The 24555-nt window shown below is 41.9% G+C and overlaps 1 protein-coding gene across 4 annotated transcripts in view; it reads left to right on the top strand.

Annotated features, from left to right (window-relative positions):
- The first annotated feature begins 20661 nt into the window (after positions 1-20661).
- ddr2a (discoidin domain receptor tyrosine kinase 2a) overlaps positions 20662-24555 on the top strand; it is a 154925-nt gene continuing 151031 nt past the window's right edge. For all 4 annotated transcript variants that reach the window (XM_063064906.1, XM_063064909.1, XM_063064908.1 and 1 more), the window contains exon 1: positions 20662-20822. The gene's annotated coding sequence lies outside the window, so the exon portion shown is untranslated. The remainder of the gene's footprint in view (positions 20823-24555) is intronic.

Raw genomic sequence — 24555 nt, 5'->3', positions numbered from 1 at the left:
TTCCTAGAGATGCTGCCTAGCCTGCTGCATTCACCAGCAACTTTGATGAGTGTTGCTTGAACTTCCAGCATCTGCAGATTTCCTCGTGTTTGTGTAGTACATTTATACTCATTTTGGTGGTTCAGTGGCAAATGCCTTGAATAAGTTAATACTCATTCAGAGATTCATTTCCTGTCACCAGGGATTGCAATTTTCAGTCTGCCATTAGTGTCAGAGAGGAGGAAAGTAACTGCTTGAAAATTTGTGGCAGAATCCAAATGCTACCAGCCCATATTCCATGCCATCATCATTAAAAAATTCAGGTATGCTGTATAACAGTTTGGCAATTCATAAATCCTGCTTTATGTTCCCTGGTTGCACTTTTAACCTCCACTCAAAAATTTAAAAACATTGCAGATGCTGGAAATCTGAAGCAAAAACAGGAAGTACAGGAAACACTCAGTAGATCAGACAGCATCTGTGGAGACTTCATTCAGACATAAAACCTTTGCTCCATTTCTCTTTCCTCAAGCTCTGTCTGACCAACTGAGTAATCCCAGTATTTCCTTTGTTTAGGTGAATCCTTGATTCCAAATCATGGACAGGGTGAATACACTCAGTCTTTTTCCCAGGGTTGGAGAATCAAGAACTAAAAGAGTATAGGTTTAACATAAGTGGGGAAAAGACCTAATAGGAACTTGAGAGGCCAACTGTTTTTTTTTAATATAGAGAGTGTACATACATAGAAAGAGCTGCCAGAAAAGTGATTGAAATTGGTACAATAATAATTTTTAAAAGACATTTAGACAGGAAAGATTTAGAAAGCCATAGAGCAAATGCAGCCAAATATGACTAACTTAGGCATGGATGACTTGGATCAACGGGCCTGTTTCAATGCTGTATGACTGTGACTCAATTTCACATCTTAGCCTCAGTGGATTTTCATTGTCCTTTAATGTTATCCAGAAGAACAACAGAAAATTCTGGCAGCCCAGTCAGCGGTGGGAACAGAGCAGAGTGATGAGGTTCCTCACAGGTTGGCCCCGCTTGTTTAAAAGAGGAGCTTCGTGAGTATTCTGGCTCATTCCCGCGGCCCAATCAGTGATGGGAGCAGAGCAGAGCAACAAGGTATCTCGCAGGTCGGCAACACTTGTTTAAAAGAAGAGCTTCGCAGGCGTTTGGACTCGTTCTGCTGGCCCAGTCAGTGGTGGGAGCAGAGCACAGCGAATTAAATAGAAGTACAGAAGGGACAAGTGGGGTGGACATTTTTGGGAGTGGGCCAGTGGTGAGAATAGGAGTGTCAGGCTTTGGCTCTAAGGAGGTTTTGGCTTGAAAGAGGCATTGGCTCTGGGCAAGCTTCTATTAAGGTTCCCTTTATTTTTCTGTTACTGTACCTAGTGTTGTAAATAGCCATTGCGTTTTCTTCATGCCAGATGTTGAAGTCTTGGCAGACCCAGAGTCTCCCAGGGAACTAAATCTACCTGAAGTGCATATGGCTGCAGCTCCTTGAAGACCGTGTTAGCTGGATGACCTTCGGCTTGTACAGGAGAGTGAGGAGATCATTGATCAGAGTTACAGAGAAGTAGTCACCCCTAAGTTGTAGGAACTGAATAGCTGTAGGGTGACTGTCAGGAGGAATGGAAGTGTGAATAGGCAGTCAGCGCAGAGCACGCCTGTGACCATTCCCCTCAATAATAAGTATATCATTTTGGATATTGTTGTGGGGAATGACCTCCCAGCAGTGCCATAGAGACCGGATTACTGGGTCTGTGGTGCAGTGGGAAAGAGGGAGAGGAATGGAGGAGTAGTGATAGGGGCCTCAATAGTGAGAGGAACAAACAGGAGATTCTGTGGATGTGAATGGGACACCCGGATGGTATGACGCCTCCTAAGTGTCAGGGTCAGGGGTGTTTTGGATTGTGTCCAGAGCATTTTAGAGAGGGAGGGAGAGCAGCCAGATGTCTTGGTACATTTTGGTACCAATGACATAGGAACGAAAAGCAAAGAGGTCCTGAAGAGAGAATTCAGAGAACTAGGCAGAAAGCTGAGAAGCAAGACCTTCAGGGTAGTTTTTTTTTCTGGATTGCTACCTGTACCATGTGCCAATGAGGGTAGAAACAGGATGATTTAGCGGATGAATGTGTGGCTGAGAAACTGATGCAGGGGCAGGCCTTCATGGTCTTGAATCATTGGGATCTCTTCTGGCCTGTACAGAAGTGACAGGTTGCACCTGAACCCCAGGGGGACTGATATTCTCACGGGCACATTTGTAAGAGCTGCTGGGGAGGGTTTTAACTAATTTGGCAAGGGTATGGGAACTGGAGTGAAGGAACTCAGGATAGGTTGGATGGTAAAAAAGCAAAGAGCGTGCAGTCAGACTGTCTGGAAGGGCTGGCAGATGATAGGACAAAACTGTAGCCAGTATGATGAGTATCAGTGCTTTAGGAATGCAGAATCAAAAAAGGTAGCAAATACAGTACTCAAAGTAGTCATAGTCATACTTTATTGATCCCGGGGGAAATTGGTTTTCGTTACAGTTGCACCATAAGTAATTAAGTAGTAATAAAACCATAAATAATTAAATAGTAATATGTAAATTATGCCAGGAAATAAGTCCAGGACCAGCCTATTAGCTCAGGGTGTCTGACCCTCCAAGGGAGGAGTTGTAAAGTTTGATGGCCACAGGCAGGAATGACTTCCTATGACGCTCTGTGTTGCATCTTGGTGGAATGAGTCTCTGGCTGAATGTACTCCAGTCCCCAACCAGTACATTATGTAGTGGATGGGAGACATTGTCCAAGATGGCATGCAACTTGGACAGCATCCTCTTTTCAGAAACCACAGTCAGAGAGTCCAGTTCCATCCCCACAACATCACTGGCCTTACAAATGAGTTTGTTGATTCTGCTGGTGTCTGCTACCCTCAGCCTGCTGCCCCAGCACACAACAGCAAACATGATCGCACTGGCCACCACAGACTCGTAGAACATCCTCAGCATCATCCGGCAGATGTTAAAGGACCTCAGTCTCCTCAGGAAATAGAGACGGCTCTGGCCCTTCTTGTAGACAGCCTCAGTGTTCTTTGACCGGTCCAGTTTATTGTCAATTCGTATCCCCAGGTATTTGTAATCTGCCACCATGTCCACATTGACCCCCTGGATGGAAACAGGGGTCATCTCAATGTTTATCTCAATGCATGGAGTATAAGAAATAAGGTGGATGATCTTGTTACACTATTACAGATTGTCAGGTATGATGTTGTGGCCTTCACCAGATCATAGCTGAAGGATGGTTGTAGTTGGAAGCTGAAGGTTACACATTGTATCGGAGGGATAGGAAAGTAGGAAGGGGGGAGGCACATCTCCGCTGGTAAAGAATGGCATCAAATCAGTAGAAAGATGTGACATGGAATTGGAAGATATTGAATCCTTGTGGGTTGAGTTAAGAAACTGCAAGGGTAAAAGGACCCTGATGGCAGATATATACAGGTCTCCAAAAAGTAGTTGGGATGTGTACCACAGATTACAATGGGAAATAGAAAAGGCATCTCAAAAGGGCAATGTTATGATAGTCATGGGAGATTATAACATGCAAGTTGATTGGGAAAATCAAGTTGATAATGGATCTCAGGAGAGTGAGCTTGTTGAATCCCTACAAGATGGCTTTTTAGAGCAGTTTGATGTTAAGCCTACTAGAGGATCAGCTATACTGGATTGGGTGTTATGTAATGAACTGGAGGTGATTATGGAGCTTAAGGTGAAAGAGCCCTTTGGAGGCAGTAATCACAATATGACTGAGTTCAACTTGAAATTTGACAGGGATAAAGTAAAGTCTGATGTAGCAGTATTTCAGTGGATAAAAGGAGTGGTATGGGAGAGGAGTTGACCAAAGTAAATTGGAAGGAGATGCTGGCAGGGATGACAGCAGAGACAGCAATGATGTAAATTTCTGGGAAAAATTGAGGAAAGTTCAGAAAAGATGTATTCCAAAAATGAAGAAATACTCAAATGGTAAAATAGTACATCTGTGGCTGACAAGGGAAGTCAACACTAATGTAAAAGTCGTCGTCGTCGTAGCTATCCCTTGAGGTCGAGGATGATGGTCTTCGTTCTGTTGATCTACTTATGGGCTCTCAAGTGGCTTATGAGTCCAATCTTGGTTTTGAAAGTTCTTCCGCATTCAGGACAGGTAGTTCCAGATGGCAGGTCGGGCTTTGGTTGTTGCTGCCTCTCTTTCCATTTTCTTCTCTTTTCTTCTAATTCTGCACATCTATTGGCTTTGAAAGTTGCTGTTCCTTCTGGGATGATGGCTTGCCAGAGTTTCCTGTCCTTGGCATTGGTTTCCCAATTGTTGATGTCAATATTACATTTCTTCATGTTGGCTTTTAAGACGTCTTTGAATCTCTTTTGTTGTCCGCCACTTTTACGTTTGCCTTCTTTAAGCTGGGAGTAGAAGATTTGTTTTGGCAGGCGTTCGACTTTCATCCGAACAACATGACCACTCCATCTTAGTTGGTTCTTTTTGACGTAGGCTTCAATGCTTGTTGTTTTTGCTTCATTTAGCACACTGACTTTGGTTCTTCTATCTTCCCAGATGATATTTAAGATGTTTCGAAGACAGCATTAATGGAACTTTTCAAGTGCCTTCAGATGTCGTCGGTATGTTGTCCAGGTTTCTGATGCATACAGGAGTGTTGGGATTACCACTGCTTTGTACACTAACATTTTGATGTCTGTTCGGATGTCATGATCATGAAAGACTCTTGTTCGGAGACGTCCAAAAGCTGTTCCAGTGCATCTAAGACGATGTTGGATCTCGTCATTAAAGTTGATATTGGAGGAGAAGTGACTTCCAAGATATGGAAAGTGGTCCACGTTTTCCAGGGTTGTTTCACCAAGTTGAATTGATGGTTCTATCTGATTTGTCTCAATTGGTGATGGTTGATAGATGGTCTGAGTCTTCTTGGTATTGATGGTAAGTCCAAATTTCGTGCATACACAGTTGAAGGCAGTCAGAATCTGTTGTAGGTGGTTTTCTGAAAGAGCCGCAACACTGTTGTCATCTGCGTATTGGAACTCGATGAGGGAACTCGTGGATGTCTTCGTTTTGGATTTGAGACGGGCAAGATGGAAAAGTCTGCCATCTGTTCTGTAGACAATTTCGATTCCTGGGGGTAGGTCATCCTTGATAATGTGGATGATTGTCGCAATGAAGATGGTGAACAAAGTTGGGGCAATCACATATCCCTGTTTTACTCCTGATCTAACTTGAAAAGACTCACAGTTACTGTTGCTGACCATGACTGTGGCAAGCATGCCATTGTGGAGGAGTCCCAGGATTCAAATGTAATTTTCAGGGCATCCATAGGTGGACAGGACATCCCATAGGAGTTCGCTTGATACTGAGTCAAAGGCTTTGGTGAGGTCGATGAATGCCATGTACAAAGGTTGAAGTTGTTCATGACATTTTTCTTGTAGTTGTTGCATTGTGAAGATAATGTCGATTGCTCCATGTGATGGTCTAAAACCGGCTTGTGTCTCCGGAAGGATCTTCTCAGCTAAAGGCTTGAGACGGTTGTTCATGATGCGGGTGAGGATCTTTCCTGCTGTTGCTAACAGGGAAGTTCCATGATAGTTTCCACATTCAGATCGATCGCCTTTCCTTTTGTAGATGGTAACGATTGCTGAGTCTCTGAAGTCTGCTGGTATGCCTTCATTTATCCAGATCTTGATGAGAAGTTGATGCAGTTGATAATGAAGCGGGTTACCTCCAATTTTGTAGACCTCAGCTGGTATTCCATCGAGTCCAGCGGCCTTGTCGTTTTTCAAGGTTTTGATGGCTTCCTTGACTTCTTCAGTGTTGGTATTTTGCTTAGGGAGTCGTCAACAGGCTGTTTTGGAATGTTGTTAATCACATTCCCTTCAAATGAGACAGTTTGACTTAGAAGATCTTCAAAGTGCTCCCTCCATCTATAATTGATGTCAACATTGCTCTTCAGGATAGTTGAACCATCTTTGCTTTTGAGAGGGGCTTGACTGTGCGTGGATGAGCCAAAAATAGCTTCAGTTGCATTGAAAAAGCCTCGTGTCGTTGACATCTGCTAGTTGTTGGATTTCCTGAGCTTTCTTCTTCCACTATTGGTTTTTCAGGTTTCGGGTGCTCTTCTGGACTGCAGCCTTGCATTCCTGATAGTGTTTCCTTTTGGTAGCCGATTGTTGGTCATTTTGTAAGGTGATGAAAGCTTTTCTCTTTTCGTCGATGAGTTGTTGGAGTAGTTTGTCGTTATCATTGAACCAATCCTGATGCTTTTTCGTCTTGAACCCAATTGTTTCTTTGCAGGATGTGATGATAGCATTCTTCAATTGATTCCAGTGTTCTTCTACAGACGGTGGAATTTATTGAGGCAGTTGTTCTTGAAGATTTTGTTGGAACTTCTGTACATGGCTGATGTCTTGGAGGATGTCAACATTAAATTTCTTAATAGTGTTCTGATTTTGGTGTTTCCTTTTGGGCAGAATCTTCATTCTCATGGTGGACAAGAAGAGTCGATGGTCTGTCCAGCACTCGTCAGCACCAGTAACAGCTCTTGTTATCAGTACATTTTGTTGGTCCCGAGATCGTACGATGATGTAGTCGATGAGGTGCGTGGATGCTGCCAGGAGACTTTGTGCCTGTTTTTCTGGTGAAATAGGATGTTTGTAATCACCAGGTTGTGTTCAGCACATTTGGTGAGGAGGAGTGTTCCATTGGCGTTGATCTTGCCAACTCCTTCCTTGCTTATTATTCCAGTCCAGAGCCTATGATCTTTCCCGACTCTGGCATTGAAGTCTCCCAAGAGAATGATTTTGTCGTTGTTGGGAAAAGAGGAAAGGACGTGGTCAAGTTGGGCATAGAAGTTCATCTTTACTTCATCTTCAGCGTCCAGAGTTGGAGCATAGGCGCTGATGATGGTAGCGTGTTGATTCTTGACAAGCTGGCTTCACAGAGTCATGAGACGTTCGTTGATTCCCAATGGTTGCTCTGTCAGCTTCTGAAGTAGGCTGTTTTGGATGGCAAAACCTACGCCATGGATCCTCCGTTGTTCAAGATCAAGTCCTTTCCAGAAAAAGGTGTATTGACCTTCCTTTAGTTGCCCTTCTCCAGCTCTGCGGGTCTCACTCAGAGCAACAATGTCAAAGTTGAATTTTTGGAGTTCCTGGGTAACAAAGGCAGTTCTCCTCTCTGGTCGGTCGGAGTTTGGGTTATCCATCAGAGTTCGTATATTCCAGGTTCCAAATTTCATAGTTTCACTTCTCAATGTTTTTCGACCACATGATGGTGATCCCTCTGGACGCGGCTTTCCATACAGGATGCGTTGAAGCAGACTATTTTTAGGGCACCTTTTCTAGCCCTTTCCCAGTTCAGGGTGAGCAGAGTGGATCCTAAATAGGGCTGCTCAGACGTGAATACTGCTGCTGAACAACTTTCCTGCTTCTGTCCAAAAGTTGAACGACTGAATCAAGTATTCACCGCTTACGTGCCAGTTCTTGACTAGGAGCTTCCAGCCATCACATTGCCTGCTCCCGTCGCCCTCCCCCGATCGCCAAAAGACTTGAAGAAGTGGCCCACAGAGCGAAGATGCCTGTGCGTGTATTTGTTTAACGTGTACTTGATGTTGCTCTCCAAGAAGTGCACGGTACTTCACAAATCAACTAAATGATTCCTATGGCATGGAAACCATGACAATTGGAGCTGATGGATTTGTTGCAGCCTTCATCCGCCTTCACAGCCGTTGAGTTCGAAGTAACTTCATCTGCCTGTTCCACCATTGAGGTCTTGGTTGGATTGTTCTTTGTCAGGGACCTCATCCTCGACCTTACCGCCATGGGTGACCCTACCAGGAGCATAGCTCCAGACGGCATTGCTCTCGGGATCACAGGACCACACAAGCTTCTCCACTGCGACAAGGTGACAATCCACGGAGAAGATGTAAAAGTAAAAGAGAGGGCATACAACAAAGCAAAAATTATTGGGAATATAGAGGATTGGGAAGCTTTCAAAACTACAGAGAGCAACTAAAAGAATCATTAGGAAAGAAAAGATGAAATATGAAAGCAAGCTAGCAAATAATATCAAAGTTGATAGTAAAAGCTTTTCCAAGTGTGTAAAAAATAAATGAGAGATGAGAGAGGATATAAGAGCACTAGAAAACGAGGTTGGAGAAATAATAATGGGGGACAAGGAGATGGAAGATGAACTAAATGAGAATTTTGCATCAGTCTTCACCGCGGAAGACACAAGCAGTGTCAGATGTTGAAAAGTATGAGGGAAGAGAAGTGAGTGCAGTTATTATTACAAGGGAGAAGGTGCTGAAAAAGCTGAAAGACCTAAATTTACATAGGTCACCCGGACCAGATGTACTGCACCCGAGCGTTCTGAAAGATGTAGCAGTAGAGATTGCAGAGGCATTAGTAATGATTTTTCATTGGACTCTGGCATGGTGTCAGAAAACTGGAGAATTGCAAATATCACTCCACTCATCAAGAAAGAAGGACGGCAGCAGGAAGAAAATTATAGACCAGTTAGCCTGACCTCGATTGTTAAGGCAGTGGTTATGGAGTACTTGGTGGCACAGGACAAGATAGGACAAAGTCAGCATGGTTTCCTTAAGGGAAAATCTTGCCTGATGAGCCTGTTGAAACTCTTTGACAAAATTACGAGTATGATAGGTAAAGGGGATGCAGTGGATGTTGGATATTTGGACATTCAGAAGGCCTTTGACAAGGTGCCACACGTGAGGCTGCTTACCAAGTTAAGAGCCCTTAGTGTTACAGGGAAGTTACTAACATGGTTAGAGCATTGGCTGATTGGTAGGAGGCAGCGAGTGGGAATAAAAGACGAAGGGTCTCGGCCTGAAACGTCGACTGCACCTCTTCCTACAGATGCTGCTTGGCCTGCTGCGTTCACCAGCAACTTTGATGTGTTTTGTAGGAATAAAAGGATCGTTTTCTGGTAGTGGTGTTCTCCAGGGGTCAGTGTTGGGACTGTTTCTTTTTATGCTGTATATAAATGGTTTATTTGATGGAATAGATGGCTTTGCTACCAAGTTTTCAGGTTATATGGATTGGTGGAGGGGCAGGTAGTGTTGAGGAAACAGGTAGGCTGCAGAAGGACTTAGACAGATTAGGAGAATGGGCAAGAAAGTGGCAAACGAAATACAATGTTGGAAAATGCATGGCCATGCACTTTGGTAGAAGAAATAAATGTGCAGACTATTCTCTAAAAAGGGAGAAAATCCAAAAATCTGAGATGCAAAGGGAACACCCTCAGAGAAGGGATGTAATGCTGAGGGTTTATAAGGCACTGGTGAGGCCTCACCTTGAGTATATTGTGAACAGTTTTGGGCCCCTCATCTAAGAAAAGATGTGTTGACATTGGAGAGGGTCCAGAGGAGGTCACAAGGATGATTCCAGGAATGAAAGAATTATCATATGAGGAACGTTTGATGGCTCTGGGTCTGTTCTCACTGGAATTTAGAAGGATGAAAGGGTATCTAGGACAAGAGGGCACAGACTCAGGATAGATGGGCACCCATTTAAAACAGGTGCAGAGAAATTTCTTTAGCCAGAGGGTGGGGTATTTGTTACCACAGGCAGCTGTGGAGACCAGGTCACTGGGACAAGGAACATTTATAGGGCTACAAATGAGGCAGAGGTGATAACAATGAACTAATATTTAGCCTAATAGGCAGCTGAGCAGGAAGCGTGTGGCCTAGTCGTCTCCACCTCCCTCTGGTGGCTAGTGGGAGGTATGACAGTGGACCACGACACAAAAATACTTCCATAATTCTTGAAGGAGCTCGAGATCTACTGAATTCCAGCATTCAAGATTGTTAGGGCCCTATTTGTACAATTTGTATGAGGAAAGGCATTTTTGCCATGAGGAATCTTCCACTTTCCTCCTTGGAGCCTGAGACTCCAACACACAAAATAAAGATAATTAAAGATTGGGCAAAAGTTGTTTTAAAAATATTTTTGCCAGAAAAAAAATGACAATGAAGGAAATAGATGCTTCTTGCATTAATTCCTTCTGCCAATAAGGTAATGTAAAGTCTTACGATGTAATTTCTATTCATCTAAGTCAGAATAACTTCTATGAAGAAATTATATTATTAGATTTTATAAGTAGTATTTATTTTCTTTTCACTAATGTACAATTTGAGACATCATTCATGTTTAAAAACCTGTCTTTAGTCAAGGTTACAATCTTAACTACTGAATAGGAACATCCAAAATAAACCACAAAACTATAAAATTACCTAATACAATTATATTTGACAAATTTCTGTTTGTTTCATCATATCTCTATTGATTGTGAATCCTTTGTCTTTCTATGAATATCAGCGAGTATGTGTTGAATTATAGACTCTTCTGGTGCAGAGGGAAGTCTTTTGATCCATTATTCCATGGTGGCTATTTTTTGAAAGGATAGTAGATCACTCTCCTGCATTGGGAGAGGTTGTGTTCCAAGAAAGTGGGCAGAAAGCTGTGACTTTTCCTGTGACACAAAACTGCATCATCTGTGTGCACATGAGGAAACGTAAGATGAAAGAAAATATTTTGTATTGAATTGCTAACTTCTTTTCAGCAAATTCTATGAGAGTGATTTTTTTCCCCTAACTAAACTTTCTGGGTAGTGATTTGTGAATTTTGTGAGGACAAATGTCTGTAACTGAACAGCTGCAACAAGGGAGTCGTCAGTATTCAATTAATGCAGGTCCTCCATTCCTTCCTCATTGCCCATCTTTTCCCATGGAAGTTGTTATGAAACCTGTTCCTGCCACATTGCAGGCTGCGCATTTCTAATCTGCTGATCATTCAAATAAATCTGCAGGAGAAACAAATCTTCTGAGATATTCCCACACATGAGAGCTATTAGCTTGAGGGTCGCACCCCTGTCTGTTGCCAATGAGAACTGATGATCAGGAGATGATTATTGATTTCAGGAAGAGGAAACCAGAGATCCATGAGCCAGGCCTTATTGGGAGGTCAGAGGTAGAGAGGGTCAGCAACATTAAATTCCTTGGCATTATCATATCGGAGGATCTGTCCGCGTACCAGCATGTAGGTGCCATCACAAAGAAGGAACAATAATATCTCTACTTTCTCAGAAGTTCACGCAGTTTTGGTATTTCATCTCAAACTTTGACAACATTTTATAGATGCACAGGGGAGAGTATCATGACTGGTTATGTCATGGCCGGGTATGGAAACACCAATGCCCTTGAAAAGAAAATCCTACAAAAAGTACTGGATGCAGCTCACTCCATCATGGGTAAAGCCCTCCCCACCATTGAGCACATCTACATGGAGTATCATCACAGGAAAGCAGCATCCATCATCAGGGTCACCCCACAACCAGGACACGCTCTCTTCCTGCTGCCATCTGGAAGAAGGTACACAAGCCTTAGGACTCATACCACCAGGTTCAGGAATAGTTATTATTCCTCAACCATCAGGCTCTTGAACCAAAGGGGCTGGATGCCCAGTTGGTATGTCCTTTCATTGATTCTATTATGGTTACTGGTTTTATTGAGAATACCCGGAGGAAAATGAATCTCAGGTTCTATATGGTGATGTATATATATTTTGATAATAAGTTTACTTTGAACTGTGAGAACTGACTCAATAGATGTTTGTCATGACTCTCAAACTTTATTTTCAGATGACTCTGAATCAAAGGAATCAACAGGTTTCGAGGGGAATGAAGTGAATCTTCCTTTTTATCCACTGCTCCTTCGTGCTTTGTGAATTGTTCCATCCCAACAAATGCTAATTGCTTTTTGAGTCAAGGTACCTGAGATGTTGCCCAGAAATGAAGGGGCTTGTGGCTCAGATGACAAGATATAGGAGGATGGAGCTGAGGAATCCCAGGCTGGTTGTCTCTGCAGTAACAATGTGTTTGGCAGATAGGCATTGTCATTGTTGATATCATCCTCCAGTCCAGTCTACCAATTTGTCTACGACACCAAGATTAGGAGTATAGTAGACATAAGAACATAAGAATAGGAGCAGGAGAAGGCCATCTGGCCCATTGAGCCTGCTCCACCGTTTATTAACATCATGGCTGATCTGGCCATGGACTCATCTCCACCTACCTGAATTTTCCCCATAACCTTTAGTTCCCCTACTATACAAAAATCTATTCAACCTTGGTTTAAATATATTTACTGATGTAGCCTCCACTGCTTCATTGGGCAGAGAATCCCACTAAGTCACCACTCTCTGGGATAAGCAGTTCCTCCTCATCTCCATCCAAAATCTACTCCCCCGAAACTCAAGGTCTTGCCCCCTAGTTCTAGTCTCACCTACCAGTGGAAACAACTTTCCTGCCTCTATCTTGTCTATCCCTTTCATAATGTTACATGCTTCTATATAGACAATGAGGAAGGTTATCAGAGCTTGCATTTGGATTTGGACCAGCTGGGAAAATGGGCGGAAAAACAGTAGATGGTATTTATTGCAGGTAAGTGTGAAATGTTGCAATTTGGGAGGACAAACCAGGGTAGGAATAACAGTGAATGGTAGGTCCCTGAGTGTGCTGTAGAACAGACAGTCCTGGGAATACAAATCCATACTTCCTTGAAAGTGGCATCACAGGTAGCTAGGATTATAAAGAGAGCTTTTAGCACATTGCCATTCATAAATCAATGCACTGAGTAGAAGAGTTGGGATGTTACATTGAAGTTATACAAAACATTGGTGAGGTCAAATTTAGAGTATTGTGTGCAGTTCTGGTCACCTAACTGCAGGAAAGATATCAAAAAGCTTAAAAGAGAACAGAGAAAGTTTTGCAAGGATGTTACTGGGACTTGAGAATCTAAGTTACAAGGAAAGTTTGAATAGGTTACAACTTCATTCCCTGGGGATGCAGGAGAATGAATGGAGATCTTATAGATGTATATAAAATTATGAGGGTTTGAGATAAGGTGAATGCATATGAGTTCAAAGGTCAGTGAATTTATTATTAGAGTATCTCTCAAATTGGGTGAGAATGGAAACAGAGATCATGAGGGGTGATTGATAAGTTCATGACCTAAGGTAGAAGGAGTCAATTTTAGAAAACCTAGCACATTTATTTTTCAACATAGTCCCCTCCTACATGTACACACTTAGTCCAGTGGTCGTAGAGCATACGGATCCCTTCTTTGTAGAAGTGGTCCACAGCAGTGGTGATTGATAAGTTTGTGGCCTAAGGTAGAAGGAGATGAGTTATTAACTTCAAACTTTCTGCATAATCACTCAAAGAATTGAACTGCATGTGCATGTAATGAGAGCATCTTGGACCTCCAGGTGGTCCACAGCAGGAGTGATTGAAAAGTTTGTGGCCTAAGGTAGAAGGAGATGAGTTATATATCTCTCATTACATGCACATGCAGTTCAACTCTTTGAGTGAAAACGCAGAAAGTTTGAAGTCAATAACTCATTTCCTTCTACCTTAGGCCACGGCCCTATCAATCACCCCCGCTGTGGACCACTTTCTGGAGATCCAAGATGCTGACTTCTACAAAGAAGGGATCCGTATGCTCCACGACTGCTGGACTAAGTGTGTAAATGTAGGAAAAATAAATGTGTCAGGTTTTCTAAAATTGACTCCTTCTACTTTAGGCCACGAACTTGTCAATCACTCCTCGTAGGTTTAAGGTGAAAAGTGAAATATTTAAAGGGAATGTGAGGGGAAACTTCTTCACTCCCTTTCACCTTGGAGCAAGTGTGGAATGAGCTGCCAGTGGAATGGCTGGATGGGGGCGAGGTTTAGATAGGCACATGGATGGGAAGTGATTGAACGGATATTATCTGGGTCAAGTAGATGGGACTAGACAGCAGATCAGGTGGTATGGACCAGATGCGTTGAACAGCTTGTTTCTACACTGCAGTACTTGATGTCTGTATGACTCGTCTCTGCAGCTCCCCTCATGCTGCGGTAGACTAATACAAAAAGAGGATACAGGTTATATTGTCTGAACCTCGCCTTTTAGGAATACAGAGAGAAGTGGAGCAAAAATTCAACTGCAAGGTGATGTCACTATGACACAGCATATGTCTAGTCCCTAACCTGCCTCCAGTCAAGAGAATAGTGAAGTCATCATTTCCCTCAAAGGCGTGGTGGGGAGCAGGGGGAATGGAATTTTTAACTGGAAGGAGAAATCAATGTTCATGCCATCAGGTTGGAGGCTACCCAGATGGAACATAAGGTGTTGTCTCTCCACCCTGAGGGTGGCCTCATTTTGGCCAAAGAGGAGGCCATGGACTGACATGTCAGAATGGAATGGGAATGGAATTAAAATGTTTGGTCTCTAGGTAGCTCACTTATGATTGCAAGAGTTATGAGAATAAACCCAAGCATAACTTCTCTTTAAAGTTCTTGGGTATATACCCCTTTTCACTAGAAAAATGGGGGTGGTGGTATTTCACTGCATGAAAATCCCAGGCCATTGCTTAACACCAGCAGACAAACAACAGCTCTTTGTTTAAATGTAAAAAAAATTTTATGGTGTCTGATCAGCTATAAATTTGTCGAAACAAAAGATTACTTCAGAGTAAATGCCCCGAGCATTTGGACTGAATTTTAAATACTCCCAATGTGTACTCCACAAGTATTACAGTCATAAAAATATCAAAGTGCGTTCATGCAGTCGGTTGCAATCAGCACATCATTTCAGAATTCATTTTGTGGGCTGAGGAAGGGTTAGCCAATCTCACTGGCGAATTTAGTTCTGCTGTTTTTAGTCTTCAAGGTAATCATCCAAAGGGACTGGGTGGTACTGCTAGCACATTGTCCTTTGATCTCTGTTAACTTGGGTATGAATCAAGCCTGATCTTAATAGAATAAAGCCCCATCTATCTGCTAGCTGTAAAGTTTAAATGCTAAGTTATTTTACGTTGCTGCAGTTTACAATAGTTCTGGATCCTCGGAACCTACGCCCCCTCGGTTGGGGCCTAACTGCATTTTGGGAGGCCACAAAGTTGCTTGTGTGGGAGCTGAAAATGTCACATTGATGCAAAAGGGGAAGAAATTATTGGGAACCAACGTAGCCATTCAGGTCTTGAGGCTTTACTGCATATTTAATAAGATCAAGGTCAAAGAGATTTTGGAAGTTAAAACAGGCTGAGCTCAATGGTGAGTCCAAACTTCCTCTCTTCATTGATCTCATGAAGCATTTGGTGCGGGCTACATGAAAGACTCATGTTTTTACTATTCCAGACACAACTTCTGAAAACGTGTTTGGGACAGGGAAAGGTAGAGCCCATTCTCACAGCACAACATTTTTTAATCTCTCGGTATTCTTTTTTCTCCTTCTCACCAGTCTCAGGTCACATGGGTCTAGTGGAGCAAGAGCAGGGAGTCTTTGCCATTCGGGAGTCTCTGGGACATTATCACACTACTATTGTGGAATGTGTGGTGGTGTATTGGCTTCCTATCTTGCAACAGTGACCACGCTTCCAAAGCTGTTCACTAACTGCGGAGCACTTTGGAACTTGCTGCGTATTCATGGTATTATAGTCTGCACTTTCAGCAGAATCCCAGACTTCCATCCTACCCATCTTTTTCTCACAAATATCTCTCCCAAAGTCTTTCTCTCTCTCCTCAAATTTCATGCAGGCACACAAGTCCTCTGTCTTGTATTCTACTTCACTCTGGCAACGTAACCTCTGACCATCAGCCTGACATGCCGTTTCTAATTTTGCATTGCCAGTTTGTAGGTTTCCAGAAATAAAATGGCAGAGGCATTTTAAGTTCAGGAAAATTGTAACAACTCCTTTATCGTCAAACACAGAACATTAAGCGCGTTAAAAACCACGTAATTACATCATACCCTTAAAGTGAGCCCCAACTCAATGTCGATGGTTGTGAATAATGCATATGTTTCCACCCATTACATTACCCAGCAAGTTTCCTGCCTTGAACCTGGATCGAGATTTTATAGACTTGAAGAGTATTTAGACATAGGAGAGCTCCTTCAGTCCATCAAGTCGGAGTCAGTCAAAACAAGGCCTCCAGCATGAGGCATTTGCTGCACATTTCCAGCAGGTCACATTTCTTCAAACGTCATGAGCATTTCAGCCTTTATTGCTCTTCCAGGCAGTGATTTCAAGACCACCCTTAACACACTCGGGAAGAAAATATTTCTCCTCTATTGCTGAAACTATCATAATGTAAGGGGTTTGAGAAGAAATCCTTATAGTCACAAGGAGAATGTGCAAATGCCACACAAATAGCACTGGAGGTCATGACTGAACCCAGGGCTCTGGGGTTTTGAGGCTCCAGCTCTTTTGGCTATGACACTGTGCTGTAGATTTGTAGATTAAATGGATGTTTGTGGGCAAATCTTCCCAATGATTTTCTCTGTCAGGCCAATTTCTACTTCTTACAAGGTCAGGAGAACGAGGGTGTCCCTATGGCCCTCTAGAGTAATCTGTACTCTCAGGAGCAGTGACACAGATTACCTTGGCATTCATGTTATAAGTGAAAACATTTTTGATCTATCATTATGTCGGTTATCCACTGAAAGCAAGACAAAAAAAAACCAGTAAGGGGTTCCTATCAAAAAAATGTGTTTACTTTATAAAAAGCAAAAGGGGTTTATTTCTAAAATGAAAGTGCAGCTAATCCAGTGATTGCTCAGAAGTTCAGTACAACTAAACATGTTTAAGAGATGCATACTGTGGTAGGGGACCAGTTATTCAACTGTGGGACATCTCATACTGCAAAGTTTTTATCTACAACCAAATCTAGCCTCTTCACCATTGAGGGCTTCTTCAAAAGATGATGCCTGAAGAAGATGGCATCCATCATTAAGGTCCTTCACCAATCAGGATAAACCCTCATCTCAGTACAGCGATCAGGGAGCAGGCACATGAGCCTGAGGATGCACACTCAACATCTTAGGAACAGCCATCAGGATTCTGAACAGTCTCTTTTTGCACCATTTATTGATACATCTCTTATTGTAACTCATAGTAATTTTTAAGGTTAATGGATGCTTGTGGGTAAAAAAAGTAATTTTTTAAATTACACATAATAATTTTTAATTTTCAGGTTCGTGGATCATTGGGATCTCTTCTGGGGGAGGCATGACATGTTCAAAAGTGATGTGTTGCACCTGAACCCAAGGGCTACCAATATCCTCACGGGCAGGTTTGTTAGAGCAGTTGGAGAGAGTTTAAACTAATTTGGTAGGGGTGGGTGTGGAAACAAGAGTGAAGGGACTCTGGATAGGATAGATGGTAAAAGAGCAAAGATGGTGTGCAGTCAGATTGTCAGGAGGGGCAGGCAGAAGATAGGACATACAGTAATTGCAGTAATTAGGTTGGAAATGGATTCCAAGAGAGTGAACTAGTTGAATGCCTATGGGATGGCTTTTCAGAGCAGTTTGTTGTTGAGCCTACTAGGGGATCAGCTATACTGGATTGGGTGTTATGTATTGAACCGGAGGTGATTAGGGAGCTTAAGATGAAAGAACCCTTTGGAGGCAGTGATCACAATATGGTTGAGTTCAACTTAAATTTGACAGGGATAAAGTAAATTCTGATATAGCAGTATCTCAGTGGAGTAAAGGAAATTACAGTGGTATGAGAGAAGAGTTCGCCAAAGTAAATTGGAAGGATATGCTGGCAATGATGACAGCAGAACAGAAATGGCACATGTTTCTGGGAAAATGAGGAAGGTGCAGGATAGATGTATTCCAAAAACAAAGAAATACTGAAATGGCAAAATAGTACAACTGTGGCTGACAAGGGAAGTCAAAGCTAATGTAGTGTTGAGGAAATAGGTAGGTTTCAGAAGGACTTAGACAGATTAGGAGAATGGGCAAGAGAGTGGTAAATGAAATACAATGTTGGATAATGCACAATCATGCACTTTGGTAGTAGAAATAAATATGCAGACTATTTTCTAAATGGGGAGAAAATCTAAAAATCTGAGATGCAAAGGGACTCAGGAGTTCTTGTGCAGAACTCCCTCAAGGTTAACTTGCAGGTAGAGTTGGTGGTGAGGTCGGCAAATGTAATGTTAGCATTCACCTCAAGAGGTCTAGGATACAAGAGCAAGGATGTGACGCTGAGGCTTTATAAAGCACTGGTGAGGCCTCACCTTGATTATTGTGAACAGTTTTGGTCTCATCATCTAAGAAAAGATGTGCTGGCATTGGAGAGAGTCCAGCGGAGACTCACAAGAATGATTCTGGGAATGAAAGGTTTATCATATGAGGAACAATTGATGGCTCTATGTATATACTTGCTGGAATTTAGAAGGATGATGGGGGATCTCATCAAAACTAAATTTTGAATGTCTGAGACAGAGTAGATTTAGGAAGGATGTTTCCCATGGTGTGGGAGTCTAGGACAAGTCTAGGACAGCCTCGGGATGGAAGGGTGTCCATTTAAAATAGAGATGCAGAGAAATTTCTTTAGCCAGAGTATGGTGAACTTGTGGAATTTATTACCACCGACTGTTGTGGAGGCCAGGATGATGAATGTATTTAAGGCAAAGCTTCATAGGTTCTTGATTGGACTCGGCATAAAAGGTTAAGGGGAGAATGCCGGAGAGTGGGATTGAGGAAGGGAAAAGAGCATCAGCCATTATTAAAGGGCAGAGCAGACTCAATGGGACAAAGGACCTAATTCTGCTCCAATGTCTTATGGTCTTATGGGGATTTTTATGTCTTGCACTGTATCGCTGCTGCAAAACAACAAATTTCATGACATTTGTCAGAGATAATAAACTCAATTCTATCTAATTCAAATAGACATAACCAAATGCAATTTCACATGCTTAAGAATTCAAAGTAAGTCTTTCAAGAATTTTAAATACTCTCAAGTTATACTGCAAGAATTCCAGGATTCGGGACCAATGCCAGGCCTCATTTTGGGATGGATGGTGGCCAAAGGTTGAAGGTGAGAGTGATTTAAATTGGTTTTGGCCAAGTTTTTGGGAGGGTCCCAGAATCCTGGTTGATGATTAGGGATGGAGTCTTGGAATGTGTTGAATTACAGGGCATGGATTCCAAAGCAATTCCCAGGATCAGGAGCAATGACCAGTCATGCATGGGGATAGCCTCCCAGGATCAAATTCATAAGCAAATTGGAGGACTGGATGTCTGGGTGGATGAGAATGTCAAGGGACTGGAGAGTCAGGAAGGCATGGCCTGATTATTCAGAGCATCGATTGTGAAGGGAGTATTCTTGAAGGAGGGGCTCAATGCCATGCAGATGGGGACAGTCAGAAAGATATCTTAGGGATTTTAAAGAACCTAGCCGACAAAGTTTTCAGACCAAATTACCTTCAGAAATATGTTGGGGAACCTTAGATCAAAGTTGAAATGAAATTTATTATCAATGCACATATATGTCACAATATACTAACTTGAGATTTATTTTCTAGCAGACATTCACAGTAGAACAAAGAAATACAATGTAATCAATGAAAGTTAAACACAAAGACTGCTAAGCAAACAATGTGTAAAAGAGACAAACTATGCTCCTCTACCTCTTTCCCGATGGCAGCAGCAAGAAAAGAGCATGGCCTGGACGGTGGGGTTGGGGCTTGGGTCCTTGATGATGGATACTGGTTTCTTGTAGTAGCGCTCCTTGGTAGGGCAGGCTTTGCCTGTGATGAACTGAGCTGTATCCTCCACTTCTTGTAGACTTTTCCATTCTTAGGCATTGGCGTTTCCATACCAGACTGTCATGCAACATGTCAGGATACTCTCTACTGTACTTCTATAGAAGTTTGTCAAAGTTTCAGATGACATGCCGAATCTACACAAACTTCTAAGAAAATAGAGATACTGTTTGTAATGGCTCTTAAGTGCTGGTCCCAGGACAGATCCTATGTTATGATAACACACAGAAATGTGAAGTTACTTATCTTCTCCCCTTCTGATCCTCTAATGAGAACTGACTCATTGATGAGATTTCTTCCTCTTGGGTTGCCTCAGCTGCGACAACAAGGTTCAGTTCAGGACAACTGAGTTTCCCTGTACTGTTCGAAAAGGATCATTGTGTGGCGAAGAGTAACGGCCAGGTAGCCTTGGAAACATGAGACACTGCAGATGTTGGAATCTGGAGCACAAACAATCTGCTGGAGGAACTCAATGTATCTGTGTGAGGAGGTACCCTGAAGAAGTCGAATCAGTATGATCTGAGACAAAGCAACAGAATGTCGGTGCCCCTTTTCACTCTGAAATAAGTTCTTTTTCATTTACAGTGAAATGAAGAAAAAAAGAAACATTCCGATTGAATTTCTGATGTAATTTGCATAACTAAAAGCAGATTGTTTCCCATCAATATATCCTGGGAGAAGAAGTCAGAAACTTTCTGTGATATTTCCAAAGACTACCCAATTAAAAAATAGAGATACAATGGTGCCCTGCAGTGTCACTTCCTGCTTCTGGGAGTTGCTATGGTTTCTCTTTTGGACAAGTTATAACAGAAAGAAGACCTCCTGCATGACTTCAGGGCTGATAGAACTTTTCATTCAGTCCTTGTTGTCAGTAATATGTAGTGTCCCTTGAGCCAGTAGAAATAAGTCTAAACTGCTGCAATTGGTTATAGTCAGTGCTTCTAATTGAAACAGCCTGTGCTTCTCAGGGAATTCTGGGATCCCTGGCTGACTCCCAAGAATGCCCAGAATGTTAGTTTTTTTTGTAGGTATCTTACATCAGCTTCGTTCATGACAGAGAAATCAGGGAATTCTAAGAAACTTCAGACCAAGAGCAGACTGGTGAAGATACACAGACAAAGAAAGACATATCTATATATTATCTAGGCACTTGTGTTGAGGGAAGTGTTCTTCTTCATAAAGGTATGTTATTTTTTTTGTAAATCCTTTGTGATAGCTCTCTACCGGACCACCAGTATCTTGCTTAAACTTGGCAATTTTATTATTTTTAAAATAAGCATGTTTCAATAAAGCATAGCTCTTTAAGAGCAAACAAAAATAAGAGCAAACTTTTTAAAATATAATCCTAATTGCAGAGAGGCATTGGTATTAAAAACCGATGTGATGTGGGAAAAAATTTGAGGTAAAGTACAACTTTTTTGCTGTTTGCATGGCAGGCATAATCAAACGATCGCCAGCAGCAGGAGCAGCTCTGGAGTTTGCACTGTAGCCAGCTGCAAGTTTTCCATGCTACTACTTTCAATGACCAAGTGGGAAACTCCAAAGTTAACATTGTGTTACCTAGTCACAAACTCTTAGCACTGTTTCTCTGTTTGCCTTATTGTGTTTATAAGATTCTTCGGTATTGGATTTGTAGCTGCTTCTGATATGTATTCTGTTAATAGGATTTTCACAAATGTAGAATTAGTTTCACTAGTGCCTTGATATGATCTCTCACCATAATTTTACTGTGTGATCAATTCCATCTTGCTTTAGGTTTGGGTCAGTTTTGCCACATGTATGTGCAGAAAGGTTCCAACGTATGGTTTATTTTTTATTAATGAGATACTGCGCAGGACAGGCCCCTCGAGCCTTGCCACCAGCAACCCCCAATTTAACCCTTGCCTAATCACAGGTGAATTTACAATGACCATTTAACCTACCAACCAGTACATCTTTGGACTGTGAGAGGAAGCCCACACAGTCTCGGGGAGAACGTACAAACTCCTTACAGGCAGCGGTGAGAATTGAACCCAGGTCACTGGTACTGTGAAGCGCTGTGCTAACCACTACATTGCCATGCCGATTACAGCCTTCAATATACAACTTAGGAACGAACCTCAGGCTTGTATGCCGAATAAATGCTTTCGTAATAAATGCACTTTGACTTTAACTTTGATCTGCACGTGGGGTGCTGACAACTCCGTGATGGTGGAGCCCACTTGCTAGGCAGGTGGCTGCTGAATCCTGAAATCCACTCACTCTGCAGTTACTGGCTTAGGTCAATGTTATCTATGGGGGAACTGGAAGCCAACAGATTCCTTCTCTGCCTTCATCTAATGCATTAATCTTTTCAGAAATCTTTATTTGGCTAGAAAGTATAAAACAATGCGACACACTGAATCACAAAGGATACATTTGGAATTATAACAAGTTGCTAGGGAAAAAAGGAAGAGCTTATCAATTAATTATTAAAAATGTATTTGATGTGAAAACTTAACTCACGGAGTATCTGACTTGTCATTACTAAACTCCTTTGTATTCACAGATCCGTGTCAGTCAAAAGCAGTAAGTAAGGAAAGCTGCTAACACTAACTCCGCCCTTGTGCAGTGGTAAAAGCAAAGGCTCCCTGATTCAGATTCCAATTCCTCGATTTACCACATATACATTGAAACACAGCGCATGTATGGTTGACACTAACAACCAAGGCGACCTAAGGATGTGCTGGGAGCAGCCCACACGTGTTGCCAGACATTCTGCTGCCAACATAGTATGCCCACAATGTTTAGCATCACAGCATAAGCAACAACACCAACTGCAGCAAAACCGGCCCCTATCCTACCCACCCACTCTTGCACACAGACAGGACTTCAACGCCAGGACTCAGTTCAAACCTGACCTTAGACACTATGTGTTGGAGTTAGCACCATGTAGGATTTCTCCCATGTCTAAACTGTGTGCTTCCAGATTAACTGCCCTTCCTGTGGGAGGGTGACAGGAGAATCAAAGGTAGTTGATGGGCATGTAAGAAAGAACAGGTGGCGGGGGGGGGGGAAACGGGAGGAATGGGACTGATCAGCGTACCCAGAGAACTGCAATAGAGTTATATTTCCTTAAGACTTCCTTCTACAGCTCAAGGAAATATGAGAAACATATGGCCATTTTTCCTGCATAGGACTGTGTTCAGGTTTTAATAATAGTAAATGAATAGTGGGTGAGCAGATGTTTGTGTATCAAAATTAATCTTGGCTCTTCATCCTACAGGGCTAGTTTATTCCCATTTCCCTCTCCTAGCCATTTCACTTGAGTCAAGAAGACAATTATTACCATTAACTTGTTTGTCAGAGACCGCTGTTATATTACTCCTTACCCAGAGAGTTAACGGGCTCATTGCGCTTACAGAAGAACGTGGGCTACATGATTTGTGCAATCGCTCTGAGAGCCAAAAGTAACTCAGTGGGCTCAATGGCCTCCTTTACTGTCACAAGCAAATATGAATTTATACTTACTGTCTGTCAGTTACTGGAGAATATATCATGTTGAATTGGTTCCATATACCATAGTCTTTACTTTCTGGCAAGAGAGACAAACATGCCCTCCATCTCAGAGAAGAGTTTGAGTAAGGTTTGGTTTGTTTATTTACAGTTTTGAAACGGAGACAATTGTTCTTGATTTTGGAAGGCAGAGGAAGATTTACATGAGCCATAGAAAGGCTTGCTTCAGCGCTGCTGGCAAAAAAGCATGGCATGCAATAGAGGGAATTGGACAAGGAGCTTTACATAGAGAGCAGGGGCTATAATACCGTGACTGGGAAGACATGTCGAACGGGCCACAACTTGTACCACATGCAGCTTGGCTACAGAGCAAATAGTAATTTTAAAGCTAGAAATTACACAAAGATAGCTTCTGCCCATTACCAAATGCTTTCTTCACAAAGTGTACGCCATCAATCCCTTTTTTATTATTTTACAAATAAGGTTTATACAACATTACTAAAATATAAGAAGAATGTCATTACTTTAGAGATTTAAAAATAAGTGATTTAATATATATTGCAGAAATAGTCATTTGCAGCTTATACATTTAGAAATTAAATCCCCATCTCCTCATTTTAAAAAGATGACATTAAAAATAAGAACTTTAGATTTATCTAATTATTTGAATAAATATTCATAGAAAATACATTTATTATAATGTTTTTAATTTCAGAGTTTAGCACTTTGAAATTATTTGACTAGAATGCATTATAAAATCTAATGTCATAGTTGTAAGCTACCAATTACAGTCTTCACTTAGCTATCCAGAATCGTTCTACTGAACCATCGTAGGCTGAAGGATCTGTTGCTGTGCTGTACTCTTCTAATGTTTGGACACAATTGGAATAATTGGCAAGGTTTTTGTTAATCATTGTGAAAATATAAATCCATATGCTTACAGTTCCAAAACTGATGTATTTGATAGATTGGTAGGGATTATCAGTGGATAGGTTATATTAAAAGCAGTAAATTGAAAGTGTGGGAAAGGAAATTAAATGGTTGGAATAAGCTAACAGCTTTAGCTCCTTGGCAGTATTTGTTGTTGTTTCCAGAGTGTGTCCAGTCTGTTGGCCTTCAGTTGCATTATGCCAGGGATGCCGTACACAAATGAAGTTTTACAATGTTACTAAAAGATGAGAAGAAAGTCATTGTTTTAGAGACATGAAGGGTGACAGATTTATTTGAAGAGTAAGTTGAGTCTCCTAATCCCCTGACTTGACCAATACTTAGCCTGCAGCTAGCATTTAGAATTTATTTAATTGCTGATTGTAAGATCTTTCTGCATGAAAACTGATTGCATTATTTCACTGCAACAGTATCAATACTTTAAGTGTGTTTCATTGACTGTAAAGTACTTTGGGACATTCTTGAAAGCTCTGGGGCAAAATGCCAGTTATTT

Source organism: Mobula hypostoma, chromosome 12 (assembly GCF_963921235.1).
Source record: "Mobula hypostoma chromosome 12, sMobHyp1.1, whole genome shotgun sequence".
Lineage (NCBI taxonomy): Eukaryota > Metazoa > Chordata > Chondrichthyes > Myliobatiformes > Myliobatidae > Mobula > Mobula hypostoma.
The sequence above is the reverse complement of the archived record's forward strand: the minus strand, read 5'-3'. Positions and strand labels throughout refer to the sequence as shown.